This window comes from Larus michahellis, chromosome 8 (assembly GCF_964199755.1).
Source record: "Larus michahellis chromosome 8, bLarMic1.1, whole genome shotgun sequence".
Taxonomy (NCBI): Eukaryota; Metazoa; Chordata; class Aves; order Charadriiformes; family Laridae; genus Larus; species Larus michahellis.
The window spans coordinates 11,633,599-11,652,480 of record NC_133903.1 but is presented as its reverse complement, the minus strand read 5'-3'; the positions used below and the strand labels follow the sequence as shown (position 1 = coordinate 11,652,480).

General features: G+C 40.0%; 1 long non-coding RNA gene across 2 annotated transcripts; it reads left to right on the top strand.

Moving 5' to 3' along the window:
- The first annotated feature begins 1,242 nt into the window (after positions 1-1,242).
- LOC141748077 (uncharacterized) lies at positions 1,243-14,838 on the top strand. Of its 2 annotated transcripts, none has more exons than XR_012588896.1 (4): positions 1,243-1,452; positions 4,194-4,300; positions 11,518-11,617; positions 12,858-14,838. It is a non-coding gene; the product is annotated as an uncharacterized LOC141748077 (long non-coding RNA). The 2 variants fall into 2 exon arrangements; XR_012588897.1 differs by having other exon boundaries at positions 4,194-4,304.
- Positions 14,839-18,882: the final 4,044 nt, after the last annotated feature.

Below are 18,882 nucleotides of genomic sequence, written 5' to 3'. Positions count from 1 at the left end.
TATCAGCTGCCAAAAAAATTAGATATTTTACTAAAATGCTCGTAAGTTTTGGGGGTAGTTGCTTTAAAGTATGATCCAGTGTACAGTCATCTGGTTTAAAAATCCAGCCTAGGAGGGCAAAAAACCAGAATGGTGGCTACAGGAGTTTATGCTGTGTTTAAAGCAGTTTCTGCCTACCCATCCCCTCTCACCTCGGAGCAGGCCCCGCTCGTGTTAGGGCAGAGTTCTGCTCCCTTTCTCCAGCCCCATAAATGTGACATTACTTTCTGTAGAGCGGTATGGCTTTGATGGAAGGGGTAAAGAAAGGCATAGGTGAGTCATGAAAATAGTTTGGTCTCCAGAAAGGTGAGAAAAGGGAGTTTTTACTGTTAATTCTTCAGATAAGAAAGAGGCTTGACTTTGACTGCCTTATTGCAGATTAGTGCTCTGTTGAACACAACAGGGCAGAGATGGCAACCACAGATCTTTCAAAGCAAAAACAAACCTTTAAATTTTTTCACATTTGGCCTTGCAAACTTCAAGTGGAAGCAGATGCTGCCTTTCAGTAGCACGTAAATGACTGATTCTTGTGAAAGGTGAGCTTTTCAGGAGCTTATCCCGAATGTTTCTGTTCATGCTGCCTTTAGGCATCTCTTTGATTGTCATACTAATAGTGAAGGACCTCGTGACTCCTTGTGCCTTTCTGTGCCTCTCACTAAGGCTTCCAGACCCAATTCAGAGCTACGTATTGAAAAGTTCAGTGCTACAGACCTAAGGTTTCCAGACCTAATTCAGAGCTATGTATCTAAAAGCTCAGTGCTACAAGTCCTAAATCCAACCACCCTCCCTTTTCTTTTTTTAAAGTTGAGGTTTTTGTACAAATATGGAGGCCTGGATTTAAATTGAGTCTTCAAAAGACCATTCTAGAAGGCGCAGCTGAGGGGGATGAGGAGCCGGCGCAGCTGAGGGGGATGAGGAGCCGGCGCAGCTGAGGGGGATGAGGAGCCGGCGCAGCTGAGGGGGATGAGGAGCCGGCGCAGCTGAGGGGGATGAGGAGCCGGCGCAGCTGAGGGGGATGAGGAGCCGGCGCAGCTGAGGGGGATGAGGAGCCGGCGCAGCTGAGGGGGATGAGGAGCCGGCGCAGCTGAGGGGGATGAGGAGCCGGCGCAGCTGAGGGGGATGAGGAGCCGGCTCTGCGGGTGGGGGAGGGAGGAGCCGGTTCCTGTCAGGGGGCGGCAGGGCCGGCTCTGGGCAGTTGGGGTGAAGTGGCTGGGCTGGAGGCTGTGTCTGTGGGCATGGCAGTGGTCAGCCTGGAGAAGTTGGAGCCTGTCTTGGGAGGCATGGAGAATTTTTAAAAGAAGGCGTTTGTGGCCTGCTGTCTAACTTTTGGCGGGCTTTGGGGGGGTCCATCTGCTGCTGGGCTGTGGTGGCTGTGCTGTGCACGCGCTGAGTGGGAGTGCAACTGCTTTCTCTGTAAGTGATTTTTGAAGCACATTAAAGGGCTGGGGTGTTACTAGAGAGCCACAGCTGAGACTAGGAGAAATAGAGAGCGATAATGGAAGGACTGCTTGGTATTTTTTTAGGGTATGAGGGAAGGGAAAAGCTCTTCCTCGGGTGTCAGCTGGAGTGTGAATGTGGTAGCTGCTTATACACTAAGATGGCTGCTGAGGTGGTGTGAGGAGAGGGAGTAGGGCAGAGGCAGGTAGTTTTGTGTTTAAAATCAAATAGCTCAGAACATAGGCCTAGAATTTTAGTGCATTGTCATACCCTTGTTTTGCGGAGAGAAACTACTACTCTTGTCCGTAGGATGGATGTCAGATTGAGTTTAAAGCTGAATTGTAGATGATCCTTTGGAAGGCTGACTATCTTCCTGCATTTTTTTCTAGGAAAGCGTAGGTTCTTTGGTTTAGCTGAAGGACTAAATGATGTGCGTGCTGTAATCTTACTTCTTGAAAGCAAGGGTGGAAAACACAATAAGATGAGGAAAACTTGAAGCTAATAGAGACGGAAGTGCTGTAAGATGATTTTGCAGGTTGTGATCTGTAAGGGAATGTCTGTGAAGCTTTGTTTGGGAGTGAGACTGCAACAGTGAAAAGACTGGTTGAACTTCCAGATTTCATGGCATGGATAAAGTATAAGCTACTAAGTTGCTCATAACAAAATGATTGGAAATAAGGCTTCAGTGATGAGGACAGAGCTTACTCTTGTAGTTAAATGGCGTAGCATTATAGTTGAAGGAAATCACGCTGTGTTAAGCTAGCTCCTTGATGGGACAAGAATCATACCTGGGATAAAGGATTACTTAACTAGTGCTCAAATTGAGAATTATGTTACTCAGTAGATGGCCATTGTGCTAGATCATTGCCACCTGTATTAAAAGTCATGTAAGTAAAGTAATCGATTTGTTGCAGTTATCTCATTACTTTTTTTTTCCCCTTGGGCTATGAGGGAAGGTAATGGGAGAAGCTGGAATATAGGCCCTTGCTCACCAGCTGCTGAAAGCACCTTCCCTGATCCTGCAGGCAGCCTGCTTCCCTGGAAGCTCTAGCTCCTGAGACAGCTGGGGACTCTGCAAGGTGAAATTGCTGTCTTCTAAGCAGTAAACTGAATAGATGAGGTGCAATTACCATTTCTATCTGCCTTTTCATCCTCAGTCCCACTGGTGTGTAGGTATCAAAGGTGACTGTTGGCAATCTTCAGGAAGTAGGTGCTCGGGTGTGTCTAGGGCAGGTACAAGGACTAATTCTGTGCGTAAGAGTGATAGCTGCTTGGTTTAATGACGGACAGAATGTGAGACTCTACCAGTACAGGAGAAGAAAAGCATAAAAAAATATCTCTTCTATGTTAACCAGAACTCATACTGGGTTCGTATGGGTAAACTACAGATGAAGATGCATGTTGTATCTTAAACTCCTCTGGAGAGGAGTGAAGAGCACAGCTTTTGGTCAGAACTTAATTGTATCTTTTTAGCTCTTCCCCACACTCCTAGCCCATTTGGGAGAGAGGGGTGACATCCTATGTGCTTGCCCTGCCTAACCTTAACTAGACTCAACAGAGGCGAGGAAAAAGAGGCTTTGTCAGGGGTCATGAGCATAGCATGAGTGCTCTCAGTGGTCTTCTGGAAAAGCCTATTTCTCCCCATCCATTGGGGACGCAGTTTTCTTCACATCAGCTACCTTTATGGGCTGAAGTTAATTTCTACTGTAGTGAGAAAAAGGCTAATGCAATCGATGTATAAATGCTATAAAATGCTAAGCAGGCATGAAAAGACTGTGCAGCCTCTGCATTTGGCACTGATATAATTGTTATTGGAGTATCATCTAGTGTTTGCAGCTCTAGAAGGAGGCCAAAAACTGCAGGGTTTAGAGGAGCTTTTTTTTTCCTGACTTAAAATACAGAAAACATCTCCCAAGGTCAAGAAGCCCACTCTATTAGTGTATTAAAGCAAAGACTGAAGAACAATGTGATCGGTCTACAAATACATGCAACCAATTCAGTAGTTTGATAGAGAATAAATCAGTCAATTCAGCAGACAAAATACAACAAAAAAAATAATCTTATAATGGAAGAGGAGCCAATTTGCACAACGTTAGGAATATGTACTTAATAATTTATGTGAAGTAATTGTTCTTGGAATAACTTACTTTGGGTGATAATTATGTTATTGAAACATCTTTTCATGTACTTGGGAGACTTTTCAGGAGTATATGCTGTAGTTCAGGTAGAGATATCGTACATGAAGCAGTAATATCAGGAGCCATGAGACTGCCTTATATGTGGTCCATTGTGCTAACAGATTATAGAGGTGCCTCTGATCTGGGGGAAAAAAAAAAAGGAATCATTGTAACAAACTTCCTTTAATTGAGCTACAAATGTGACTGTATACTACACAAAGCAGGAGAAAACTGCCTTCTTAAAGGTGAAGCAAATCTACCTGATCTGATGCTTTGCTTAATTGATTAGCCAGCACCAAAGCGCTGCCTGAATGAGGGAGGAGAGGAAGTATATTTTTGAACTGACAGATCCCTACTTTTAAATCCCTTAGTTCAAAAATTTATCTATAATTAGCAAAAAGACATCCATATGGTGACTTTTCTAGTCCCAGATGGGTAGCTGTCATTTTGCACATGATCTTTGCTTCTCTTTTGAAGTAGAAATGAGTAATCTTGGAAATATTAATCTGACTTCAACTATATTTATCCTTCTATCAACAGTGATGACACACTTTGATTTCTTTCTTGGCGTACACAGTATGTGCTGCTGTGCAGAGGATTCCAGTTGCCATAATTTTCAGTGGAAAGAATAATTATCACAGGGAACAGTAAGTAAGTTGTTATGGAATATTTGTATATTTAATTAGAAAAGCCAACATTTTAAAGAGTAGTGATGCAAAGATATGCCAAACTTGGAAGTCTGCTAAGGGGGTGATAAAAGGTGTTCTGCAAGTGCTTAAAATTGGCTCCCCTTTTCAGCAATGTGTTACCTGGCACATTAGCAGCTGTACACCTGCTCCTGCCTGGCAGGCTACTGCTGAGAATAGTTACGTCAGAGCAAACAAAAAAGTAAAAATAGTTTACCATGCCAGGAAAGATGTTTAGGTATCTGAGTTATCTTATTTTTTTTCTTAACTGCTGGAGTACTAATCCTTAGCATGGTTCTTTCTGCCCTTGTCAATATAGTTTATGTGGTGACATACCTACAGGCAACTTGTGTGTTTAGACTTCCATTTTCTTTTTTGGGGGGCAAAGAAGGGAAAGTAATTGTGTGTGCAAGGGGAAGGTATTTTGTAGTAACTGTTATATCTGTGCATGACTTCCCCCTCTCGTTTTGCAAAACAATAATTTTGGTTGCTTGTGCTTAAATGTCCATATTGAGAGGCTAGCAATCTCTGTAAGCGGTGTGAAAACTTGACATTCCTCTTAGTAAGCATTCTCCTTAAAATGCAGTCTTATTTTGGAGGGGAAAAAATGTTACAGTACAGGTTTTTTTTTTTTACCACAGGCAGTGTCAGAGGCAAGAGGCTAGATCCAATCAAATGAAGTAAATGGAATTACCCTGAATTTACTCCTGTATAAGTGAGAGCTTGTTTCAAGCCCCAAGCTACATGAAAATGATTGCTGTTCTCTTTGCTAGCATTGCCTGTATGAAAGCTGACATAAATACGACCTAGAGTGAACTTATTTAGCAAGTGATAGGGTACATTTCTTCACCATGATTGAAAGGCCTTAAGAACGCAAGTCTCAGATGAATGAAGGAATAGAAGTGCTTGAGTTCCATTAAGATCAATAGGAATTAAATGCTTAAGTGACTCAGGCCTATGCCTCTGAAAACATTCGAGCATTTTTACAACTTGGCAATCATAGTTCCTTCTTCTCAGCACTATCCTTATGATAAAATTTGATTCTGTTTTGTTTTTTCTTTTTTTTTTTTTTAACACTTATGAAGCATAGGTGATGAGAATGAATGTCAGAGGTTTATTTTTTAGGTTACTGTTTTTTTATAAGTAATTAATATTTATAGTGTTGCTGGCCTAATACTAAGGGAAATTTTAGTGTAGTTGTAACCTTTGCAAGTAACTGAAGGAGTGAAAGATCTGAAAAATTAACTTTACATTACAAGGGTGGGGTAGACCTGCACTCCACAGTGAGGTGAAATCCCACACAAACACTCAGGTGAAATCAGAGAATACAGTCTTGTATGCAGCTGTGTTATGACTTCAAAAGGACTTTTGAAGGACTTTAATCTTGTATACAATATCTTGGTTTTGAATTTTTCCCCCAGCTATAGTGGATGGCAGAAGAAAAAGAGATTTTGTCCCTCTATCAACCTTATTCTTAAAACTTTCTCTGGGGTTTTGACCCACTGCTTCAAGTCCCTTTTCTGCTTTGCTTTAGATACTTTATTAACATTGCTGTACAAAAAGACGTGAACTCAGTTAAGAGACTGTCTTTGGAAATAATTCCACGTGGATTAGACCAGTAAGAAACCAGTAGGAAAACAGCATTGCTATGGTCTACCTGCATGTTCTAAAATAGGGTGAAAGAATGTATGCAGCCAATGATGAAGTAGCTTGTTAATCAAACACATGATATGTGACTTGTTTTGCTCCATGTCTCTTTAAAGACACAAAGATTAGGTATCAAAAGGAAACTGCATGTTTTAGAGATAGGAGATTACAGAATTATCTAGCACTTAATATTTGTTAATTTTAAGCTTGAGTTGGGCCTCTAAATGCTTGACTAAGTACATAAATTTAATAAAACTTGCATATATGCTTGAAATATGTGCCAAAGATTTAAATATTGCGGCAGAAGGCAGCTCCAATGGGTATAGGAATATTTGTTGTGTACCTCTCATCTTAGTAAATCCCTTACAAATAAAGCAAGACACAACTAAACTATAACCAAGGCCAACTGATTTGTGGCAACAGCAATATTAAAATCTTCACTTTTCAAGAGCATGTGGAAAATGTAAATTCAACTGAACCAGCAAATTGTGGTTAGTTAAAGGGAGGGAAAAATAATTACTCAAATTGAATGGCGTGTACCCAATGAAAATATTTGAATTGGACAGTTTACAAAAAGATGTGCCAGTGGGGCAGGCTTCTGTCCCTGCACAGGGGAGCACTGGTACCTTAAAAAAATGCAGAGTGAAGCTCAGCAGGTTATAACTTGATACCTGCCAAATTTTCATTTTTGGCTTTGGAATTTGAGAGTAGTTGTGAGTTCTCTCAACTGACTTTTCTTCACTAAGAGCCTTACAAGTACCAGTAGGGAAAAGCTTCATAGGTTACAGCTCTTTTTCCATTTGCAGCTTCTGCAGAAGACTTACTGCTACAGTAAATTGGCAGGAATCTTGCAGAAAAATGCACAGGATAACAAAGAACACTTAATCACACACAACACGCTATGGAACAATACTTTCTTCCTTGTAGAACAACAGTAGGCACCATGTCCAAATCTTTCTATCAGTCAAAATGATGCAAGACAGGGAAATCCTGCTGCTGTGTTTCAGGGCTTCTAATATGTGATTGGTGCTTAATAAGGCTTAAAATTTGCATACACACCCCTATGAGTTGTTGGGGTTTTTCCCCAGTTTCACTAGGTACAGTCAACAACCAAAATTCATATGGAATGACAGGTTAATGAGTCCCTAAAACTTACTTAGTGTCACCTAATTGTGTTTTGCTTGACTTCTCTTAGAACTAATTACAGCTAAGGAAGCACAAGTCTGAATTCATAAGGGTGAGGATGATAGTCAATTTATAAAGAGTTTTGTGGTGACCAAAATACCACATAGAATCATAGGGTTGGAAGGGACCTCTGGAGATCATCTAGTCCAACCCCCTGCCAGAGCAGGGTCACCTAGAGCAGGCTGCACAGGAATGCGTCCAGGCGGGTTTGGAATGTCTCCAGAGTTGGAGACTCCACCACCTCTCTGGGCAGCCTGTGCCAGGGCTCTGCCTCCCTCAAAGGAAAGAAGTTCCTCCTCATGTTTAGGTGGAACCTCCTATGCTCAAGTTTGTGCCCATTACCCCTTGTCCTGTCCCCGGGCACCACTGAAAAGAGCCTGGCCCCATCCTCCTGACACCCACCCTTTCAGTATTTATAAGTGTTGATAAGATCCCCCCTCAGCCGTCTTTTTTCCAGACTGAGGAGACCCAAATCCCTCAGTCTTTCTTCATCAGAGAGGTGTTCGAGTCCCCTAATCATCTTGGTAGCTCTCTGCTGTACCTTCTCCAGCAGTTCCCTGTCCTTCTTGAACCAGGGAGTCCAGAACTGGACGCAGCACTCCAGGGGTGGCCTCACCAAGGCAGAGTAGAGGGGGAGGATGACCTCCCTTGACCTGCTGGCCACACTCTTCTTGATGCACCCCAGGATGCCATTGGCCTTCTTGGCCACAAGGGCACATTGCTGGCTCATGGGCACCCTGTTGTCCACCAGGACTGCCAGGTCTCTTTCAGCTGAGCTGCTCTCCAGCAGGTCAGCCCCCAACCTGTACTGGTGCCTGGGGTTATTCCTCCCCAGGTGCAGCACCCTACACTGGCCCTTATTGAATTTCATAAGGTTCCTCTTTGCCCAGATCTCCAGCCTGTCCAGGTCTCTCTGGATGGCGGCACAGCCTTCCGGTGTGTCAGCCACCTCCCCCCGCCCAAGCTTTGTGTCATCGGCAAACTTGCTGAGGGTGCACTCTGTCCCCTTGTCCAGGTCATTGATGAATATATTGAAGAGGACTGGACCCAGTACTGACCCCTGGGGAACACCACTCGTCACTGACCTCCAACTAGACTCCGTGCCCCTAATCACTACCCTCTGAGCTCTGTCTTTCAACCAGTTATCTATCCACCTTACTGTCCATTCATCAGGCCCACTCTTCCTAAGCTTCCCCATGAGGATGCTGTGGGAGATCATGTCGAATGCCTTGCTTAAGTCAAGGTAGACCACATCTACCGCCCTCCCCTCATCTATCCATCCAGTCATGCCATCATAGAAAGCTATCAGATTAGTCAGACATGAATTCCCCTTGGTGAATCCATGTTGAGTACTTCTGATAGCTTTCTTTTCCTCCACATGCCTTGAGATGATGCCCAGAATGAGCTGTCCCATCATCTTTCCAGGGATGGAGGTGAGGCTGACAAAGGATAGCTTTTGTGACATAGGGGTAGCTGGTAAAACTTAATCTTTTGCCATCTTTAATGTTTGATGTGCTTTTGTCAGTTGTACACCAAAAAATATTACTGTCATATAAACGATCAAAAAAATCCAAAACCACCAAACAGGTCAGTGGAAACAGTTAGGAATCTCTTTTATGACAGGGAAGGTTTGTGCAAGAAGAACTTGTAGGCTCTCACTGGGTGAAGCTCTATTCAAGTGCATTTTTTATTAGTCTAAGAAAGAGTTATAAACAGTTTGCAGCATAATCACCAAAGTAAAGGGAATAGTCCTATCAACATGTGTGCAGATATGGCACCCTCCAGAGAGGTTTAGAAATCTGATTCCTGTTCTGTTCTTGTTCTGATCTTGTTAGTTTAATTGCATGCTGTTTCTCAGGATCTGGGGCAATTTTAGAGCTGAATGCTCATAGAGCAGACTCATATTTTTTGTTATTGTTAATGCGAGTATGCAGGGATATTTTTAGCAAAAACTGGAATGCCTTCTGAAAGCTATGAATTCTGATTCTGTGCTGATGCTAGCTTTAATCTGTTGTATACAGTATGTAGATGACAAAAGCCTTTACCAAGTGTAAAGGCTCTACTTCTATTACAGATGTATAGAAAAGAGGGATGAGGCTGTGCAAAGAGGAGTCATTTAGAATGTAACAGCATGGAGCGATGGGAAGCATCGCCCTGTGTTATTGCACATGCTGCTTCCTCACAAGGCTTCAGGCAAATTAGAAACTATGTGATTTAGAATAGCTTCACAGAAATCTGAGAGGAAAGGTACAATTAATGTCAGTTAGTAACAAATTAATTGTATGAAGAGTAATGTTCAATTATTTTATTGCATCTAATTTGTTTCCAACACGTTTATGTCATGCATCTGCATTCTGAGGCTCTATTGCTGTTGAATTTATTATTGGCCCAAGGTCCATCCACATACTTCTCTGTACTTCAGGATCACTTAAACACAATGAAGACAAATGCTTAGAGACAGTTTTTAATCATATTGAAGTGACATTTCATTCTGGGCTTTGCCCTGCCCTTATTAGCTAGACCTATGTGCCCTTTAGGTGGGTTCTGAGGGGTGTATTTGGCAAAGTGTATGGGTGGTAGCACAGTTATATGTAAAACCTGTTTGAGACTTGCCTGCTTTTTAGGGAGGAAGCAAGTTAAGATGCTCAAGTACCTTCTGGCAATCCTCTGTCGAAGTTTATGTGCACCTGTAGATGGCTGTGGGAGACTTCTATAAAGCCTGTACATCCTCTCTTATAAACTGTACCTGATTGTTCTTTTGTAATGTTACATCCCTCCTTCCCGTGTACATGAGGTAGGATGATCAGAAGTTACCAGTGCAGAGTCAAACAGTAGAAGCGATGCTGCTTCTGGGCACCAAGAGGAGTCTAATAATAAGGACGTCCCGCTCTGCAGGAATCTCTCCATATGGGAATTGTTCTATCCAGACTGCATTGTAATTCCATTTCCAATGTCCATTTCTCAATTACTTGGAAACTGTCTGCTTTCCTAAGGGATGCGTCTTATTTCAGCACTTCAAAATTATGCATGAAATTTACCGCTCTATCAAAACAATGAGTTATTTGCTCCTCACAAAAAAAAGGAGTCCTGGGAGTGTAGGTGATTAGAATGTTGCAAGGCTGCTTTATCAGCCATGTTATAGCCTGAGTTATTGCTTTCAGCTGCTCTTCATCTGGTGTTTACAAATACTTGTTTGCGTCAGTGTTTTCTGCTGCTTTTTATCTCCTTTTTATCACTGTGTCACTAAAAGCTGGTTCTGCCACTCTCCTCTAGTTACCCATTTTCTGCCTCTGTTTACTGGCTAGTTGTAACATTATTATTTCTGTGTTATTGGAAAGCAACTTTTTATTCTTTTTCAGCTCTCTGCCTCTGAAAGCTGTGATTGTAAAATCACACTAAGCAATTCTATTGGGTTTTTATTTATCTCCCTCTGCTACTATTTGCATTTTACTGAAAGCAATTTCTGAATTTTTCTTCTTTTTTTTTTTGTAAACATAATTAGCTCCTGTGAATAGGAAACTGTTTTTCTTTATTGCTTTTTATTGAAGTACTTTTTTTTTTTTTCCCCCTCTCTCTTAAGACAAAATTGTAAACAGGGAGGTATTATTCCTTGCCTTTGGATTTAGAAACAGAGGAGACTAAAATCTGTTATCAAGTAGTATTTTATTGAAGATTCAAAAAAGTTGTTAAATGGTTAAACTGTTAGAAAGCCTTTGAAATCTGGAAATCTCTACTTAATCTACACTAATTTAAAACCTTACCTAACTATTTTTCAAAAACATAAAAAGCCATGTGCCAGATTTAATCATTGGCTTATACTGACAGGAGTTTCTCAATGTCTTTCTACTCAGTTAATTAGTTCATCCTCTAATAGGAATTATTTGGAAGGTACCTCTTAGGCATAGTGTGATGAAACAGTATTGAAAGGTGCATGAGTATTCAGTGATCTCATCATATTTAGATGTTAATCTGACACTGATTGTCCATATGTTCCTCATGTTCCTTTTCATGAAAACCCCAAAGATACTCTATCATCCAAATTACATTTCCCAATCTTGATTAATCTCCAAGTCTTTAATTCACTGTTCCCTCTATCTGTTGATAACTTAGGTCCCTTGTGTCAGCTTTTTTTCCTTTGAAGGGATGTTCACTTTCAGTATGGAATCATTCTGCATTTAGAAAGCAGAAGGGTACGTTTTGCCTGTAGATTTAATTTGATATGACATTTTGAATATCCTCCAGGATACTTTTCTTTTGGTTGTTGTAAGTTACATTGTCAGAATATAACATGAATTCATTACCTTAAATAATAAAATGTTCAATCTATTTACTTTTGCTATCACTAGGACTTTGTACTTCTGATGACTGGAAGGTTCTTACAAAAAGAAGCCCATAGGAGGCAGTGGCATTGGAAGCGAGGCAGAACAACGCAAACTGAATTCCCAGGTAAAAGAGTTTTTTAGTTTCTCTTGAACTGAGATGAGATTCAGGGGATGAATTTTTTTTAAAGCATGTAACTAAAGAATCTGCTTGTTTAACTTGTTATTTTGCAAGGACTTTTGTTGTTGCTTAAATTTGAAAAACAGCTTGTGAAATTTTTATGCAGTCTGTCTTTATATACCCATCCAGAGATACCTTGTGATGATTCAACTGTTAATATCTGTAAGTTGGAGACAGTGTGGTTTGTTGCATTGAATGTTGAATATATTGCTGCAGAAAAAGGCCAAAACTCGTATTAAAAGAGTAATCATGTTTCAGTTAGTTAGTTGATATTCTTACCTGGAGTTCGTATCCACTGAAAGATGGAGCAAGATCTGTCCTAACATGTTAGGAGACTAGGTGTTTTAAGTATTTCTTAAAAATGTATAATTATATTCAAACATGGTAAATGTCTTATCACAAGCTTGACCCTTCTTAAATCATTCTATGTTTGCAAACTTGACGTGTTTATATGGCAAAGGTGTGACAATGTACGCTATCCCTAATTGAGTTCAGGTAAGGTATTTGTGTTGTACGTGTTTAACATGTTAAACTTAACTCGTACTGTGAAACTCCAATGTGGTTACAAAATGTCTGTCAAGAAGTGCTGTAGTATGACACTATAAAATCCATGGCTCATATCCTGGTAGAATTGAATTACATTTTAATGAAGTTACATATATTGGAGACCTCTTTCTGATATGTACTGGTCCCAAACTACCTTTACCCATAACTGTTGCCACCCACTGGTAAGTATTTACTTGCCCTCTTACTCTGAAAGTTAACAATCTGTTGAGGTGCAGTCCTTCACAAAGTCTGCGAAATGCTTGAGCTCCTCTGGGAATTGAATTTGCAATAAAAATGTAAAAATATGTCTAGAAATGACATTGAAAAATATATTGGAAAGAATTCATCTGTAGTTAAAGCTTGGCACTGTTGTAGCCTGGCTTAAGCTCTGCAACAGGAATAGCTAGATACCAATGGGAGGGAGGGGGAAATCAGCCTCGCATATGTTTTGGCTGGCATGCTGCTTCTCTGGTGCATACCAATACTTTATTGTCACAGATGCCGTCACAAAGGATTTTTCCCTTTCACTAAACACCTTTGGGGACAAAGCAGGTGAAATCACTGGTGACTAGGAGATTTTAGCATAAAGTAAAATAAACTTAAATTTGAGGCTACAAATTCTGTTTCCCTTTCTTGACAGTGCTACATCAGAAATACAGCAACATTCACACCTTGATTAAATATTAGAGAGAAGAAAGGTGTGGATAGGAAGCAACCTGAAATACAATGGACCCTATTTTAATCTGAGATCGTCCTGAGAAGAAATTGTGGTTTAAGAGTTAATTTGAAAATACAGCCTGACAGTGTTCTAGGGGAACCTTTGGAAACAGGCATGCATTTCCAGCACATTCTCAGTGATAATTTGATACTTTGCTGTCCCGTTATGTATCTGGACGTTTTCCGGTTTTATTCTCTATTGTATTGTTTGCCAAATTTATTACAGAGGGTAGTATTTTCAGATTTCCTTCATAGCTCTTGGTATCCAACACTGATGGTCAACCCCAGAGCTGGTATTTTGCTCTTACCCTTAATAACTCTGTCTACTTTTCTCAGTAGTCTCCTGGTCTTTGAATAAACTGCAGATTCCCAGATCTTGCTGAGCTCTTCTTGCTCTCTACCTCTTTGCCTGCCTGCCCTTATGCTAGTCTGAAGCTTTCCTCCTTGAAAATGAGGTAACTTAAACAGAAAGAACAATTTTCCTCTTCTCACCAGAGGATTCTAGCTGATTCAGTCATGCTCTTAACGGTTGTTTTATGTTACAATATCACATTCTTTGTCTGCTGTACCTCTTCAGGTGCTGCCTTGGTTACTGCTGTTAGGATCTACGTGGTCTGCATATTCCGAAGTGTCTGTAGTATTTCATAGATGTAATCTGGTGTGTATGCTAAGGCTTCCCATATTTTTGTTTGTGCATTTGATACATCTACTTTTAAAACCATAATTTTGAAGCTCAGTTTTCCTGGTTTTACTGTGAAGTCTGGTAGTGTTATTGGTTTTTATTTGCTTTTTTTTAACATCATGAACAGAAAACATAGAACAGGAAATCTCTGTGAGGTACTATCTTGTATGTGCCCTCCATGCAGATGTAAACTGCAAGCATTATGGATCACTCTATGAAAAAGTGCAGATTTTAGAAGTGTTCCCTAGTTTGACAGAAGAAAAGTTATAAACTAGTCAAATAAAAAGGAAATCAAGTTTGATTCAATTGGCGCATTTCAAAGCTATCAAAAGAATTAGCTGTGATAATTTGGTATGTCTACCTCAGGCCCACTTTCAGAAACTTTGACTTCTGTTTCCTAAACAAAAAACACTTAGGAGCATAAATGTTCAGCTAAAAGGGTGCCTTTTTGTCCCCTTCAAGCCCTGTTTTCATGGAGAGACATTTAACATATTTCCTGAGCAAAGAATTGTGTTTCAATGATTTGGTGACTTAAATGAAGTTAGAAATATTTCTGCCAGTATCTTTTTAAGATATTCTAAGTAACTGTAATCACTTTATAGTTCTTAGTGTATGTTAGGGGCCAATGTGCCTAAAATGCAAGGGTTATTTTAATGTCATTTTCTTTTCCTTGTAGGAATTAGTGTAGATGAATTATTCTGAATATGTTTATCTCCCTTAATCATAGTGACTAGGCATAGCTGCAGTGTTAAATAAATGGTTAAGAGTATTGCAAGAGCCTCTTTCAGGAAATATATGAAAAGCACAAAACTATAGTAGGATTATATGTGACTTTGTTCTTTAAAGCTTCACTTAAATTCTACTCCTTGTATTTCAAGTCTAAACAACGGTAGCAGCAGTATAGGTCTTGATTGTAAATGCAGTTTGTATATGTAGGATTTTCCTTTGTCACTTTATCGAAGTATTTGTTCTGAAACTCTTTGAAGTGGCTTAGAAAACATGATCAAACATAGGTACATAAGTGTCTGTAGTGTGCTATTTTATAATGGCTGAGGTGACTCCATGGAACCAAGAATATTGCAGTATTCAAGTCTTGTTGTTCACAGGCAGTGATGCTTCATTGCTCTGCTTCCTAAAAGGCTTAATGTTTGTCACTGTAGAAATTTACAGGAACTGTAAAAAAAAAAAATTAGTAAATTACTCTGTACTTACTGAATTCAGATATCCTGAGATACAGTTCAGTGCTGCCTAGAACAAATCACTCTGACTCCCTTTTTTTACCTCCTGCTAGTGGAGCAGAACAAATACGTGCAGAGGTGGGCTTAATTTAGCAGATACTAGGGCATCACTGTCTTTGCAGCAAAGCAAGAGATTTTTCCAGTCTGTCAGTCTTGATTGTTTTTGTCACGGAGCACATGGAAAGGATGCAGTTCTTCAATGAACAGATTTCAAAACAATTTTGATTCTGTCCCTCCAGAGTGTCTGCAAACTATTTCAGATTAGTGACATCTACAGCTTTATAAACACATCATGACTTGAAATATGTAGGCTGTTAAGATTAGATTAACTGTTAAGGGAAGACTTGTGCAAAAGCTTCTTTGATATGACCTCATAATCTGACAGCAAAATGTAGTTAAAGTTTCTGAATACTTCACAGCCTTGGCACCTTAGCATAAGTATGGTAGCTCTGCAGGTCTCTGATCTTAAATCCAGATACATAAAAGGCCAGCGTTTCATGTCTTACTAGTAGAAAAATCTACCTGAAGAGCTGCGCATTAGATTTTTGTCTTTGACAGTCGCTTTGGTGCAATATACAGCACTATAGTTAGAAAGTACACGTGCAGTCTTGCTTGTACTTCATCTCTTCAGCATGATTGTCAGATGGTGCATGACAACTGACAAACCAGTTAAAGGTAACATCTGAGTCAGTGAGTCTAAATAATTATGTGCCCAGCCTCTAGCATGTGTCTGTATGCTTCGAGATAAACCCTTTTGAAATGGCATCTCAGAACATCAGTGGGAAAAAAAAGACAAGCTATGCCTTTTGTTCTTTCTGTTGCCTTCATCTTCCACTTACCTTCAGCAGTTTTTGATATTTACTAGTGGTGTCTAGGAAAATTCTCACAAAGCTTGATTTTTTTTGTTTTTGTAAAATTTTCCTGCACCTCTTCCAAAACGAACTGTTGGGAAATAACCATGGTGATGCAGCTAAAGGTAAGTCTGCTGCACAATTAGGCCATATGATTGGTGTGGAGTCTGAACAGATTCCCTCCTGTGTTGGTGAGCTGTCACTTGATCTATTCTCACCTGTGTCTCTGCAGATAAATCGCAACATTCTGTGGGCCAAATGTCTAAGGATTATTTCTAAATACAGAAGAACATTGAACAACTTCTGCAATCAAATGACGGCAAGCACTCGAAGAATAAATTCATGGATTGTTATCTGGGCAAAAACACTTGTAGGGACACAGGTGAATGTACAGTGCAGACGTAGCCATAGTGCAACAGTTCTTTATAGAATAACCTGCAATAATTTGGATTTTACAAAGGTGTAAGAGGAGTCTGTAGACTAGTTCTTTGCTTCTAATTGTGGAATATTCTTCTAGTTTTATTTCCTTATTATGTCTCTCTTTTTTTTTTTTTCTTGCCCGATTTTTTTCCTTTGCTTTTCTTACTGCGTCTTCGCCTTGAACCTTCTCTTCCTGTATGTTATATTCAAGCCGAGACATGCTCCAGATGTGTCAAATGGTCTCTCCATTACTCTCTTTCCACACTAACCTCACCCCAGCAGAAGATTTGCCTGTTCATCCTGCACAGGGGGAACATGGCTTACTGATACCTCATGAAGACAGTGTCAATATGTCCAAGGTACCCCTGGAGCCAGAGCTGTTTAAGTTGCTTCCTTCACTGGGGGCAGCACTACTTCTCACAGTCAGTAAATCTCAGCTGTCTGAGTGCTGGAATCTCATTACCCTGCTTTATTCAACCAGGTGCTACAAGGAGCGGAAAAGTAGAAGTCCCTTTGGTGCCCATTATGAGCAGCTTTTGCTGTGTTTGTTTTGCAAAAGCATTCATGTTCCACATAAATGACAAAGAAGGTCAAACACACAAACTTGCTGTTACATGTTGAAAAATAACATGAAGTTTCATATAAACTGACACAGCTGTATCAATAAGCCAGCTCTTGTTTTACTCAGACTGAAAGGATCACTGCTGATGGCCTTTGGCCCGAAACCCTCCAAATACTGCCCTCAATAGTCAAGAAGTACTCTCTTAGTCCTAGTGTATGTTCTTTGGTCAGTGGCAAGTTATGTGTACCTCACCCTCTCCTCCTCACTTTAACTCCATGTTGACATGAGAATTGCTATTATCTCTGTTACTATGGTTGTGTGAATTTATTGACCACTATGATTAATTTATTGGGAGGCTATAAGTTGGTCACATATAACACTGTTATATGTTTGGGTTAGGGAAGAATATAAATTTGGAGCATTGTTGAAATCAATGGGCTTTTCCTCTTTTTTTTTTTTTTTTTACACTGATTCTTATCTTTGCTCCAATATTTTAAGTATCCTGGTTTAGGGAAATACTAAGATTTCTGGAAAAAAACCCAACCTAAGTCTGTCTGATTACTGCTTTATGATGGTATTACACAGCTGTAGAAGGAAATCGGTTCACTGTGCATTACAGCCCTCCTTAGATAGAACTGCCAGGTATAAAAATAATTTTGAAAATCAGGAATGTGTATATTCTGTTTGTATTCTTATCTTTTTTATTTTGACAAAAATAACCAAAACGAAAAAAAAAAGCAACTGCTGGTCACTGGCATATCTCTGTCTACTGAGTGGCAAAGCATTAGCTTTCTTCTAGCTACTAGAGGAACTGCTTAAAAAGTGCTTTGCGCAATCCCAGGTGGGAAATGTGGAATCAGAAAGTGGATGGAAATCAGTTCTTTTACACAGCAGTGCTTACTCAGAGTTTTAGATATACAGGGCTCTGTGCATTTCATTGATATCTATTTGCTCTACATAAGGTGATCTGAAACTGTACTGCACTGTGGTTGGAAGTCTAACTTAGTGGACTGTGAACTGGAACTCCTAGCATCAGCTTTTTCCCCAAAATTAAATGGATCCATAATAAATCAATATTCTTGGGAATAAAAATGTCAAATGTTGGCATTTCTAATTAACAAGGCGTGTCAGTTTCTTAAAATTTAATGTGTCCTATGTCTCTACCAAATAGTCTCTTACAGCTGTAATACTGTTCGTTTGACACCTCATAAATAATAATTTTCCCACGAAGACTTCTGTATGGAAGACACTTTAGATTATCTGAATGAATTAATACATAAGAATTTTATGCACTGCAGAGAAATGGGTGAAATTAATAATGAGTGCTAAAAGTCATCAACAGGAACTCTGTAACTTTGGATGTAACTCTTAATGTCATTGATGATGTTATGCCATAACCTCCCTTTTGGTAATACTTATGTAATCTGGTCAACAAAGAAAAACTGTCCTGCGTTATAGGAACTCCCTATGTGAAAGCAATTCCTTTTAGGGTAGAGAGAATAAAGTAATCCTCAGTAGCAATGGGGCGACTTTCCTGGAAGTTTTTATGTGCATGCAAGTTTAAAAAAAACAAACAAAACCAAAAAAAAAACCCAAAAAAACCCAAACAAACAAAAACAACCCCAAGAAACCCTGCAACAGGTGAATTCAAAATTCCTGCTTCCAAAAGGTGATAATGCATGTTATTTTGCCAGATGTTGTAGGCTATGAAGTTTCAGTGCACTTCTGAAGTTAAGAAGATTAAGTTCATGTAGGGACAGATGAATCTGAAGCAATTGCAAAAAAAACCAACCCCCAAACCCTAAGCCAACCAAAAAAACCCTCAAAACCAAAACCACTTGTCTTTTTGTTTTAAAAATGTTTTATCTAAGTTCTGTAACTAGGGCTGTGATATAAGGAGGGCTTCTGATTAATTGTTGTTGTTATTGGCCTTGGAGGAAGACGACAGTTTTGGCATCTGGACAAAAATCAGACCTGTTGAGATGATCTGAGTTTACCCACTGGTCAGGGTGGGGGGGAAAATATTCCGCTTCTAGAGGAAGGGGAGCGCTGGCTAAGGATGGGCTCTTAAAGACCAAAGTCTCCATCAGTTTAGTAAGGGGGAACCTTCTCTTGGAGGTAAACAGGGTGTGAAGGGCCCAGAGTTGATTGAGGCTTGGGGTGAAAAAGGAGATTCCCAGAGCCCTTTTAATTTC